The sequence below is a fragment of the Piliocolobus tephrosceles genome, chromosome 7 (assembly GCF_002776525.5).
Source record: "Piliocolobus tephrosceles isolate RC106 chromosome 7, ASM277652v3, whole genome shotgun sequence".
Classification (NCBI taxonomy): Eukaryota; Metazoa; Chordata; class Mammalia; order Primates; family Cercopithecidae; genus Piliocolobus; species Piliocolobus tephrosceles.
The window spans coordinates 125,119,597-125,127,801 of NC_045440.1; the positions used below are offsets into that span (position 1 = coordinate 125,119,597).

Here is an 8,205-nt window from a genome sequence, read left to right on the forward strand (position 1 = left end):
CCTTGCTGTTGGCTCATATACCCCTGTGGGACTCTACAGGTCACTAGACCTCGAAGCCATTTCCTCTCACTTGACCTTTTTGTATTAAGCAGAGAGCGAAATGCTGAATGAAAGGAGAATAACATCTACTCTCACTGCCCCAGTTCAACAGTGAGAATTGAGTTCAATGGAGTTACCCTAGTTTTCTTTTTCTTTCTTTTTTTTTTTTTTGGTTGAGATGGAGTTTCGCTCTGTCGCCCAGGCTGGAGTACAATGGCACGATCTCGGCTCACAGCAACCTCCGCCTCCCGGGTTCAAGTGATTCTCCTACCTAAGCCTCCCGAGTAGCTGGGATTACAGGCACGCACCACCACACCCGGCTAATTTTGTATTTGTAGTAGAGACAGGGTTTCTCCATGTTGGTCAGGCTGGTCTCAAACTCGCGACCTCAGGTGATCCACCCGCCTCGGCCTCCCAAAGTGCTGGGATTACAGGCATGAGCAACCGTGCCCGGCAGGAGTTACCCTAGTTTTCATAAAATGGTCCTTCCATTTTGGATCTGGGAGAAGCTAAAATGAATTCAAATTTATTGAGTCAACATCTGGGAAAGAATACAATTAGGTCTGATGATACCTCTTCTGGGAGGCCTTAGCTTATCTGTCCTTCTAAAGCAACTCCTCCACCCTTGCCCTCTCTTCACCCCCTGCCATGCTCTCTCCCCTTAACCTGCTTGATTTTCTAAGTAGTATATACATATATATATGGTCATAGAGTATATATGTACATACTCTGTGGCCTTGGGGGCTTGTGTAGTTCAATGATTTCATTTGTCCTTGCATGAAAACCAGGGCTTGGCTCATAGCAGGGACTCAATAAATACATTTTCAATAAATAAATAAGCCCATCTGGACTCAGGCAGTCAATGTAGATTGACAGATACAGGTCCTACCCCAATCTTTACTGCAGACGCAGTGAATATGTGATAGAGACAACCAAACCCTTAAGGGTACCCCTCAAATAGTCTTTTTTTTTTTTTTTTTTTAAGAAATCATCTCTATAATTTTTCACCCAGATGTCTAAAGGCAATGGTTACAGGGATTCCCAGACCAGGTCTAGAAGGCCTTTGGAAAGCAAAGATAGAAAAGGCAGATGGTCCCCAAGAGCATTTACAGGGATTGTGAGTTGCAGTCTGAGCTATCTTATGAGCTCAGGGGTCAAGTTTGGGGCATCAACTTTTAGTATCTTGAATTCCAGTACCCTTACACTGTTTATTGTCCATTAATCCATATGCTGCTCTATATTTTGGCTCTAATGACTTGTGAGCATGTGTGCATGTATGTCTTGTCTATTCAACTAAATAAATTATCTAGTATTAACCAGATTAGCAAATATTTTGAAATCAGTTATACTAGTATTCAAATCCCAGCTCTGCCATCTACTATCAATTTCAGAGAATTTGACCTCTGGAACCAGACTGAGTTGGGATAGAATCCTGGCTCTTCCTTTTAGTGGCTGGATGACCTCGAGCAAGTTATACAATACTTGTCATATTCAGTTTCTCCATCTATAAAATGGAGCTAATCATATTGACTCATAAAATGGATAAGATTTTGAAAAGGAATCTAAGTACATATTTTAAAAAGAAATTATCGGGCCGGGCGCGGTGGCTCAAGCCTGTAATCCCAGCACTTTGGGAGGCCGAGACGGGCGGATCACGAGGTCAGGAGATCGAGACCATCCTGGCTAACACGGTGAAACCCCGTCTCTACTAAAAAAAATACAAAAAACTAGCCGGGCGAGGTGGCAGGAGCCTGAAGTTCCAGCTACTCGGGAGGCTGAGGCAGGAGAATGGCGTGAACCCGGGAGGCGGAGCTTGCAGTGAGCTGAGATCTGGCCACTGCACTCCAGCCTGGGCAACAGAGCGAGACTCCGTCTCAAAAAAAAAAAAAAAAGAAATTATCAACAATTAGATCTTAGTGATGTTAGCTTCCTGCCAGTAACTACCTAATAACCTTGACTCTCCTTGCATTTAACTCATTCATTACTTATGGGTTAACAAGTAGTAACTATGGCATGATGAAAAGGAGGACTGGGAATCAGAAGAAATGGATTCAAGTCTGCACTCTGCCTTATATTAGCAACCTGGCTCAGACAAACCACTTGAAGTTTCTATGAATAAGTCATGTGTCCTTGGACAATTCAATTAGTATCTTTGAACCTAAGTTGTAAAGTACACTTGCATCTCTTCATCATTATATTTGAAAATCCACTCAAGACTAGGTTCAGTGTCTTTTTAACTTATAGCCAAGTATTTAAACACACAAAGGCACAAAAGATGATGCAACATTCAAAGAATGTTTCTCTAATGAAGGCGTGAACTGGTTCTAAAACAGGCTGTCTTTATGCATAAACTCATGTTGTATGGGAGAAGGGGCAACAGGCCCTAAATCATATGCATGATAATTAGAATAGGGAATATTAATCTAGGCTGGTGACACTAGCAGGGATAATAGAGATCTGCTTCTAAGCAGACATACTCAGGTCAGGTGGTAGCTATCCGCTGGCTAAGAGTGGATTAGGAAGGTATGGTGAACAGAAGGTTAAAAAGTAGTGGTTCCCAAATTTTGCTATATATGCAGATTACCCACAAATCCATAAAATTTACAGATCTGTGGCTCCCACATTTTGAGTTCATTGATATGGGCTGTGCCCAGGTCATCACAAGTTTTAAAATCTCCTCTGGTAATTCAACTATGTAACAAAGTTTGGCAACCACTAGGTTAAAGTAAAATAAGACTTTCATGACCTCATTCACATTGATACCCATCCCTGATGTGTATTCCCTCTGCTACTGTCCCTAAGTAGAAATCTGAGACAGGAGGACCCAAATGAAGTCTCCCCCCAGCAGTCTTCACATTTCAACACATTCCCCCCTGGAACATAAAGGATAAACCTTCCCAACTCCCCCTCCCAACCTCCCTTCTCCCCTTCTGACCTTCTCTTCTTCTCTAGCTTTGAAGTCTGCCTTTTTCTCTCCAGTCCCACGGCAGTTATCCTAGCAAAGACCCTTGAGCCAAGCTTCCAGGGTTATGATACAAGCCTTTGTTACAGGACTTGTCACCCCAGCGGTGTCTGGGTTCAGAACTGTAGGTTTCAGATTTCTTTTCCTTTGTACCATCTGTATTAATCAACTCTTTCTAGGATGTGTATTCTTCCAACTGCTCTACTGGTTCCTGAACTTCACCATCCTAAACTTAGTTCACAGTGTAGGGGGAAAAAATTACCAAATGACATGGAATCTTAGTTTTATACGTACCTGCATTGGCTCCTGGGAATTATATCTATAGGTCAAAACCCTACTTACAGAGCCAAATGTAGCACAAATGCCAAGTCTCTTTAGGAAATCTTTACTGATCTCTCTCAATCAGATGTGATTTCTCAATATGAACCCCCATAAAACTTGACTAGTGCAGCTACAGCATAAATTAGCATGAATTCAATTCAAGGGCATTATATTCCAAGAATTCTTGAATTAAATTCCATCCACACGTCTTACTAATTAATTTACTTTGAGTGAATTGCTTAACTTTTCTGAGGCAAAGTTCTTTTACTTACAAAACTTTTTTTGCAGATTAGGATCAGATAGATGTATGTAAACCATCTAGTTGAGTGCCTGAAACATACTAGACATGTGATAAACAATAGCTGTTGTTTCTTATGGGCCAGATCATATTTTGTCTTACAGTATATTTTAAAATTTCATTAAATAAACTTTTAATTAATTTTTAAATTATCTGCAGCATAGATGTATTCAGTTAAGAGGCATTCATCAATAAATTTATTTAATTTAAATAAGAAAATATTTAACAGTGTGACCTTGTTATATTTGAGTCTCATCAGTAACATTCTCCTAGATTGTGGGAAAGGCAGCATATATATGAACTCCACATGACTACCATTCAAAATATACTTTTATTTTTTTTGAGATAGAGCCTCCCTCTGTCGCCTAGGCTGGAGTGTAGTGGTGAGATTCAGCTCACTACAACCTCCACCTCCTGAATTCAAGAAATTCTCCTGCCTCAGCCTTCCTCAGCTGGGATTACAGGTGGCCACCACCACACCTGGTTAATTTTTGTATTTTTAGTAGAGACAGGGTTTCACCATGTTGGCCAGGCTAGTCTCGAACTCCTGACCTCAGGTGATCTGCCCTCCTCAGCCTCCCAAGGTGCTGGGATTACAGGAGTGAGCAAAATATACTTAAATAATTTAAGGCTGTATGCAGTAGGATAATACTTACTCTACATAGATCCCTGCTAGAGGGGAAAGGATAAAACAACAAGTTGGGGTGATGGAAATTAGTTTTCTCTACAGGTAGCTGTCCCTCCACTCCGTTGATATACCAGCTGCCACCAACTCTGTCACTGACAGGAACACAGCCTGGGTTTGCATGGATACAGAGGAGAACCCAGAAGGAGACATAGGGGTTATGCTCTGTCCTCCCGTAACTTTAACTCAGGGATCACACTTCATACAAGAGCCAGGAAGCTACTGATGCAACAAACTACTTGTTCTTAGACTTTGAAAGTAACTGTGTAATATAACGTTGAAAAAGGGTATGTCTACCTTGATCCATTGACAAAGGACTTCCCCCAGAGTGCCAACAACAGGAAATAAATGAACGAGTGAGAAGTGTTTAAAAATTCAAGAAAAAAAAATATTAAAAAAAAATCTTACCTGGTAAGGAAATCATGTATGGGAAAGTACTTATGAAATTCAATACTATGGGACTATATTCCACAGACCTAACAAAAACGAGTGGTTCCAACTAACTTACTTTCTAGTAACAGTTTCTTACTCGCTTGTTGCACAATTCCCCATTTCCAGGAAGGTAGCTGACTAAATATCTTTGCTCTGTGGAGAGTGACATTAGAATTTAATGCTAGTCACTGATTTGTTAAGTCCTTGAATTTTTATAAACTGCGTAACTTTCTTTGATAAAGGGATTCGACTCTGGGTACAGTACAAGCAACTCTGGTAATATGCATTTATCAGCAAGTCTACAGTATATTTTTCTATTTACCAGACTCAGGTGATATCTAAGAAAAAAGAAATAGGGGGGATGATACTTTAGCTATAATATTTTATTCTAGAAATGTCCACTGAGAAATCAGAATTATCTGTCCCAGAATTGGAAACACATACAAGACATAATATATCAACGCAATAGGTACCTTAAAGGGTTAAATTGTCATTGAAAATGTAAAAGAATCCTGAAACTATTGGGAAAACTTTTGGTGGAGTATGATGGGTACTCAAAATACGGTACCAGCTGTGCTGTAATCTTATTAAGCTCTAGAAAAATGTGGTGAAAACTAATTTAATGAATGAGTCAACTTGCACACATTGGAAGGAAATAAAAATTTAGAATTTAAAAGTTCTTTTCAATTCAGTAGTCACAGAACTATAAAACTTAAAATTGTATCTACAAAGAGGTTGACGGACTTGGATCTATAGAAATACATATTTTAATTTTAAATCTAGTATCGTGAATGTAAATATATGTTGACGGTTAAAAACTTTATTCTTAAAATAACCTTTTTAAAAAATAATAACCTGACTTAATACCGCCAGAAGTACTTATCATATGCCTTAACCGCAGTGAGAAATCTGAGCCAAAGTCTTGGAATGTACAATGAGCGGTGAAGTTGTCTTCCTCTTAACAAGAGGCCTCACTCCTTCAGCAAAGGCCATCTACCAACTTCCTTCGCTTTATTCTAACACTGAGCTGATGGTCTATATATACTCAGGCCTCCAGTTGGGGGAAGCCCTTGGTGGCCAATCGGGGCTTCCCTATCTATTGCGTCACACCTCCCCCCCTGCGTGTGACGTCAAAGGCAATCCCAGCCCAGACACGTGGGTTGGAGCAGCGTCGCGTTTCTGGGCAATTGCTCCCGAGACCCAACAGGCAGCAACGGTCCCAAGGGTGAGGAAGTGGGCAGGGAGGAGCTGATGGGGCTTCTACACGTTCCCTCCCGGAGCGCGGCTGCAGCAGCTCGTTCGCCCCAGAGGCGCGCGGTGTCTCTGAATCTAAGTACTCAGCGCGGACGTTTCGGGGACGTAGGGAGCGGAACTGGGGGAAACTGGCACCTAAGACTGTGTAATAGGACCTGGGTCTTGCAAGCCCTCCTCCCCAGGCACCGCCCCTGTGCTCCCAGTGCCTCTTTGCAGCCTTAATTATCCTTTTAGCGCCGTTCCCCCGCGGCTGCGTTTCCGTGGTCAGAGCAAAAAGGCTTTCTCGCCTCCCGCTTCTCACCCTCATACAGACCCTCCTTTCAGACCCGCCCTCCTGTTCACAGGGACCCATTTCGGAGCCCTGGCTCACGCTGGGCGGGAACTGGCGTGACGAATTCCGCCCAAGGTGTTGATTATCCATCCCAACCCAGCCTCTAGCTTCCCTCCCACCTCCACCCCAGCTCCCGCAGGCCCCTCGCCCCCTTCCTGGGCTGGGCGCTCGAGACGGCGCCCCCAGATCTCCCACCGGGCAGTGTCCCCAGCTGCAACTGAGGAGAGAAGCGCCGGCGTGCGCTGTGCCACGTCGGAATTGGCTCTGGGGACGTTGCAGCTGCCGAAGCGCAGCGCGCGGTCCCCACGCACGCCCTGCCCCCGGGCGGCCGGAGGGTGGCCCGGCGCGGAGAGGAAGGATGCGCGCCCTCCTCTCGCTCCCATCTGCGGGTGCCACTGCCTGCGTCAGGGACCCCTGGCCCGAGTAAAGCTTCCGGAGCCGAGCTGAGCCCAGACTGACGAGCCTGACACTTTAATGGGGTGCGGGAAGTGCAAAGGAGGGGAGGCCCGGGAAAGGGGGGAGTGGCTGAGAGGGGGCCGGTAGCTGCGAGGAGGTAGAGAAGGACCCTCCTTCTCCAGGGTCCCAGCTTGTCCGAGCTGGAAGCCCAGATTGCTTAACCCTTTGCATTCCCAGCAAGAAGCGAGTTTCTCACTTAAAAGTAAAACGCGGTGGGCTATTTCAGTTTTTCTCCCCACAGTGTGTGTGGTGGGGGAAAAAAGGAAGGGAAGGGGTGGGGGCGGCTGTGCAGAATGCATTTTCCTTACACATTGGGAATTCTTGTTTCCTAACTCAGGAGCCCCTCTGCTGCTCCGGAAGATGCAAAATGGAAAAGTACATCTGGGGACGTGCAGCCTTCCCCAGGCAGAGAGGTTACCTGTGTCCCCAGAAAGGCAGCGGATTTCTAGCGAGAGCCGCAGAGATGGGAAAAGAGGGCTATGCTGCTAAGCCTGACAGTGACCTGAAATATTCCCTGATCTTCAGTCTGTTGGAAATTTTTAAACTTCCAACTTTTCTATCGAAACTGGCTTAAATTTTTTTAAAACAATTATATGGATAATTTCTTCCTTCTCCCTGGCCTATTTGAGGACCTTCATCCTTCACCAAAACGCGCCAGTGTAACATACCTTGTTCAGCTCTTGGTCATAAAGTCGTCCTCAGCCTGTCTGTGTGGTCCTGGAGGGTCGGTGGCGGGCAGTTTCCAAAATTGAGGTAATAAGAGATCAGATGAATTTGAGACGACCGGCCAAAAAAAATAAGAAATTTAAAAACAACATTTAAAAAGGATAGGGGAGTCTTAAATGTTTGATTCTCCCCCACTTTAAAAAATAATTTCACTAATATTCTCTTTATTTTTCCGTTGCACTTCAGTCTAATTCTTTAAAAAAAATTATGCTTTAAAAATAAATTAACTTTTCTTTTTTTTTTTTCTGCCCCCGATAACAGAAAATCTCTTTTTCGTCTTACAGAAAAAAAAAAAAAAAAAAAAAAAGACTGTGGAAGACTCAGCAGAACCCAGGAAGCGCAGAATCGGGAGAAAAGTCTTTGGCTGGGGCTGTTTCAAGCCTCTGGTTCAATGGGCTGCTCGAAGCCAGGACTGGGTAATTCTTTCCAGACGTCTTGACTTCTCCTTCCTCGCCGTTGTTGCCTTTCTGCCTCCTCCAACTTAAGGGGGTCTTAACAAGTGAGCTGGTGGGTGTTTTAATAGGGCGGCGGAGGGAGTGGGGGGGTGAGGGAAGTGGAGAGGGAGGTGTGGACTGGGGAACCCTGAGGGGAGGGAACTGGGAGCGCGGGCGGGCGGGCGGGCGGGAGGCGGGGAGGGGGAGAGGGGAGAGAGAAATTGGCCATTCAAAGCCTTCTCCGAGCTAGAGGCCCGTTCTAAACTC

The 8,205-nt window shown here is 44.3% G+C and overlaps 1 protein-coding gene across 1 annotated transcript in view; it reads right to left on the reverse strand.

Annotated features, from left to right (window-relative positions):
• The window catches only part of HAS2 (hyaluronan synthase 2), a 28,084-nt gene extending 20,345 nt beyond the window's left edge, over nt 1-7,739 (reverse strand). The window contains exon 1 of the mRNA XM_023223072.1: nt 7,447-7,739. The gene's annotated coding sequence lies outside the window, so the exon portion shown is untranslated. The remainder of the gene's footprint in view (nt 1-7,446) is intronic.
• Nucleotides 7,740-8,205: the final 466 nt, after the last annotated feature.